Raw genomic sequence first — 5,532 nt, 5'->3', positions numbered from 1 at the left:
TCATGTTTTTATCCATTCTACCACTCTCTGTCTCTTGGCTGGTGCATTTAGTTCATTTACATTCAGTGTGATTATCGATAAGTATGAATTACTGTTGTCATTTTATTACGCTTATTATTGTGGTGTTGCCATTGTTATGAATTGAATTGTGTCCCTCAAAAATGTGTGTCAACTTGGCTAGACTATGATTTCCAGTATTGTGTGACTGTCCACCATTTTGTGATCTGATGTGATTTGCCCGTGTGTTGTAAATCCTATTTGTATGATGTTAATGGGATGGGATTAGCGGCAATTATGTTAATGAGGCAGGACTCAATGTACAAGATTAGATTGTGTCTTAAATCAATTTCTTTTCAGATATAAAAGAGAGAAAAGAACAGAGAGACATGGGAACCTCATACCACCAAGAAAGTAGAGCCAGGAGAATGTGTCCTTTGGACCCAGATCCCTACATTAAGAAGTTCCTTGACTAGGGAAGATTAATGACAAGGACATTCCCCCAAAGCCAACAAAGAGAGATAGCCTTCCCCTGGAGCTGACACCCTGAATTTAGGCTTCTAGCCTCTTCAACTGTGAGGGAATAAGTTTCTCTTTGTTAAAGCTGTCCACATGTGGTATGTTTGTTATAGCAGCACTAGATAACTAAGATATCTATTTTCTTTGTTCTATTTAATTTTCTGTGCTGAGTTCCTTTTTTATGTATTTTATTTACATTTCTTTCATTGTTGCTCATTTTGTGTTTACTGAGTCTTTATGGTTTTCTTCTTTATTTTGGTGAGTAGGTTTATTAACTTTCTTTGTGGTTACTCTGACATTTTCCTTTACCTTTCTAAATGGTATCAAGGGGTTTGTCCTCTCCCTAATTCTTCCATTGTTTCAATATTACTTCTATGTCCTTCTATTGAGTTATCTAATTCTTATATGTTATTGTTAGTCCTCCGGATTTCTAGTTGCTGTTTTTTATGATTTCTAATTGTTTATTTAATTTGTTATTTTATTCTTGTATTGTTTTCCTGAATTCTTCTAGGATTTTGTTTGTGTTTCCTTAGTTTTGTCTGTGTTTTCCTAGATCTATCTGAGGACCCTATAAATAACCCTTTGGAAATCCTTATCAAGCAGTTCCATTACCATCTCTTCATCAGGAAGGTTTTCTGCTCCTTTATTTTGTTCACTTGACTGAGTTACCTTGTTTTATTTCTTTATATGATTTGCCGTTGTCTGCTGTCTGAGGCATTAAGGCGTTACTTTATTTATTTATGATTTTTTGTGTGGTTTTAATGTTTTCAGAGTGGGTGCTCTCCATCAAATGGGTGGTGGGGTGGGAGGCCATGGGCAATGCAGGTACTCACTCTGATAGGAGATGGGTAGGGTGGTTGGCCAGGGGTAATGTGGGTGCTCTATTGGGGCAAATGCAAGGCAGTAGGCTGGGAGACATGCAGGCACTCTCTCCTGTGGAGATGGGCAAGGGTGGATGGCTGGGAGGCATGCAGGCTCTGTCACCAGTGGGGAAGGCGTGGGGAGGGAGGTTGGGGGGTGAGGAGGCACACTCTCTGGTGGGGGATGGGAGGAGAAGGTGGCCAGGAGTGCATGTGCTCTCTTTGGTAGGGAAGGGTCGGGGCATGCAATCAGGGTTACATAGGTGCTCTCTCCATTGGGGCAGGAGTGGGGCCCTGGGGAAAGCATGCACTCTCTGTTGGGGGAGGGGCATGGTGGGCAGCCAGGGGATCATGCAGGTGCTCTCTCTGATGGGAATGGGGGTAGGCCATGGCTGGGGGCACACAGGCCCTCTCTCTATTGGGGAAGGCATGGGGCAGGGTGCTAGGGGGTGTGCAGGCACTCTTTCTGGTGGAGGATGGGCAGGCGGCTTGCACAGGTGCTCTACAGCAGGAGTGGGGGTGGTTGGATGGCTGGGAAGCTTGTAGGCTTTCTCTCAGATAGAAGAAGTATGGGGCAAGGGAGGGCAGGCACCCAGAGGATGCACAGGCACAGGCACTGTCTCCAGTCAAGGAGGGGAGAAGCTGGAGGCTGAGATGATGGGGAGAGAAAAAAATAACAGAAAAGAAAAGGGGGAGCTGTACTGCTCCACCTACATCACAAGCCCTGCTGGTCAGATACCACCACTGGAGATTTGCCCAGTGTCTGGGTCCTGATTTCCTCCCTGTTTTGTGTAAGCAGGACCCCTGGAGCTCTCATCCTCCTTCTTGTACTTACCCTCCTTAGCTCCAGTTCATGTCCTGCTCACTTTGCTTCACTCCAGGTGTGTTTTCATAGTTTCTCTGCCTCCTATTGGACGTTTTATGACATTGTCTTCCTATGCTCCTCATCAAGGGTTGCCGCTGGCTTTGTCTCAAAATGGCCCCGCTGTGCTGGACTGGCTAGCAGGCCACCTCTGCTCTGTATCTCTCCCTGTTCATTGCTATCATTCAGTTTCTTTTTCCAGTTGTTGTTTGATCTAATTCTATGTCCTTTCATGTGATGCTCAGGGTTCCAGGCTTGTCACCTAATCTGTTACACTTTGTTTCTCTAGTCTTTGTGTAGAGGGACAGCGTGGCCACCATCATGATTCAATATTCCATGAATTGATTTTTAATCAAAATCCACTTCTGCATTCTGATGTAACCAATATCTTGATATTTATGAGAGTCATTTATTTGTTTTTTGTGATGGTTAAAGTTGTGTGTCAACTTGTCTGGGCCATGATTCTCAGTGGTTTTTCAGATATGTTGTAATCTGGCACTGCTATAATGATTTTTTTTTTTTAAATAATGATGCAATTGCTTCCATGATCTGAAGAAATGTGATCACCTTCCTGATGGGATCTGCTGTTAGTAGCCAATCAGTGAAAAAGGATGTCCTTGGAAGTGTGGCCTTCATTCGATTTAGGTGGGCTTTCTGGGAAGATTCACTGACTTTTGCTGATTCTGGATCCTGCAGCTGGCTCCTTTTCATATGACCTCCAGTTCTTGGGACTTGAGCTAGCAGTTTGCTGCTGATCTTTGGATTTGTCATCCTCCATGATCTGGATCTTGGGTTAACAGTTCCTGCAGCTATGTGAGTTGGGAGAAGCAGACTGCTTGACCCATAGATTTGGGACTTTCCAGTCTCTACAATCGTGTGAGCCATTTTCTTGGTAAATTTTTTTTTTCTCTCTCTCCCTATAGATGTTTTTCAGGTTTTGCTTCTCTAGAGAACCCAGCCTAAGGCATTTGGTACTAGGAATGGTCCTAGGGAAGCAAAATTTTAAGAATGAGTTTTCTAAATTGGTTCTCAAGTCTGGTTAGTCTTCAATATTTTGATGACTCTGCTTTCAGTAGTAAAAAGGGCACTCTTTTTTTTAAACCATGGCATGAGGTGGCAATAAAAATATGCAAAATAAAACTGCCAATAGGTCAGGTATTAGTGAGAGGCAAGGCTCTGGATGATTGCATGTTTGATACCTTTCTACAGTTTCGTCATAATGAGAAATATAAGGAAGCTGGTTGGTTGGCCTTACTTTCAGTAGACAAAGTGGTAAAAGAAAGAGATGAGCTCAGGGCTTCAGAGTCAAAGCTTAAGTGCTACATAAACGACCTCGAAGTTTCCACTTGTGCCTTGAAAAAAGCCTTATTTCTTGTATTAATAGAGCTAACGTTGCTGGAAACCAAAGCCAGAGTCTTAATGTAAGAGTGTCTGAATTACAATGCCAAATGAACTCCCAACATGAAGTGTTGGCTGAAGTAAAAGCAAGGTCACTGACTGGGAAGAAATGGGCCCCTGAAACTTGCAATGGGGACGTATGGGCAGATAATCAGGAAGCTGGGGACACTGAGCCCCTATAGTCCATTGAATCACTACTGACAACAGAACCAGTCCTCTCATTCCCATCTGAACAGATTATTCCATCTTCCTCTGCTAAGCCACCCTGCCCAGTAAAACCATTAGCCCCTTCACATCCATCTGATGAGATTAATGCAGCTGAATCTGAAGAGGCGTTGTCTGAGTCATTGCCTGCGGCATTGTCTGAGGCCGATGTTTTACAAGCCGATGCTGAAAATTCTCAAAACACAACTGTACCACCCATTTTGTTTTCTAGACTTATAACTAGGTTTAAGTCCCAGCAGGCCTCAAAAAGAGAAGTATAAACTGTGACCCAGGAGGAGGTACGCTACGCTCCAAAAGAAATGCTTGTCTTTTCTAATATGTACAGACACCTGAAGAACATGTGTAGGAATGGCTATCAAGGTGAGACAGATAGAGTTAACTGTGCCAGTGGCTGAACAAAAGAGCTTTTAAAAGATTATCATCTAGAAGTTGGGTAAAAAGGAACCACATCCTATCGTAAGACAGATAGGGTTAACCGTGCTGGTGGAACAAAACAGCTTTTAAAAAGGTTACCATCTAGAAGTTGGGTAAACAGGAACCCACCCTGTCAACACGAGATAGGACTGGGGCAGCCTCTGAATTGCTATCTCTTTCTTAGTGTCTTTCTAGTCCCGTCCTCCTTTGCAGACTCCGAATGTGCAGAGGAGCAGAGTGTGACTGCTGTTTGACCTTTCTTAGCCCTCTGAAGATGGTGATGTAGTGCCGAAGATCAAGTGCTCTTAAGCTATATCCTATAATAAGTGAGGCCAAGGGATGCTGAAAGGACTCCATCTTGAATATCAGCAGGTTCCATCTTAGATTCCAGATGCGCGTGCAACCGAATTAACATACACTGACATTCTGAGACGTATCCTTGAAAGAAGCCCACTAAATATTCATTATTCTATTGTCTCCACTGAACTCGTATAAGCCCTAGCCTTGCTACACTTTTTGAGTCAGTCTTTTGAAGAGGCTTAGATCCCTGCTACTCCTTTTGCTTGACTCAAGCAAGATAAAGCTTGCTGAAGATAAAGTTTGCCCTTCACGTGTATTCTTACTCGAGAAAAGACAAGGACACTTTGTGTCAGATTGGCAATTTGTAACAAAGGGTGTGAGATAATGGTGCAAGGTACCTAAAGATGAATCAGTCTGAATTTGTTGATATGGGTCCATTAAGCACATATTCTTCATTTAATCTTTTAGTTCGAGAGGCTAGGAAAAGAACTACTAGCTCATTTGGTTGGGTCATTGAGGCATAGATTACATGGTGGCCAACACTAAATCAGGTTGAAGTACCAGACCTGCCTTGGTATACTGTAGGAGAAGGTATCCAAAGGCTTAGGGAAATTGGCACATTAAAAAAAGATGGATTTATCAGGTTAGACCCACAGATCCACATATGGAGTACCCAGAGGACATACCTTTTACCATGACAGTGAGGAACAAATTTGTAAAGGGAGCCCCAATATCCTGGAAGACTGTTGTGATTGCTATTTTATGTAAATCATATTTGACAGTGGGAACTACCCTAACTGAATTAAGACACCTAACTACAATGCGGCTAATTGGATCCCATGGTGGTATGCACCAAGTGGTGGCATGCAATTGAAAAGGCAAGGTGGGCGTGGTTACCATAAGGGAGAGTGGAGTCAAGGCAGTAATCAGAATATTTTGACTCATATGGACTTATGA

The sequence above is a fragment of the Elephas maximus genome, chromosome 3, assembly GCF_024166365.1.
Source record: "Elephas maximus indicus isolate mEleMax1 chromosome 3, mEleMax1 primary haplotype, whole genome shotgun sequence".
Lineage (NCBI taxonomy): Eukaryota > Metazoa > Chordata > Mammalia > Proboscidea > Elephantidae > Elephas > Elephas maximus.
This window is presented reverse-complemented; position numbering follows the sequence as displayed.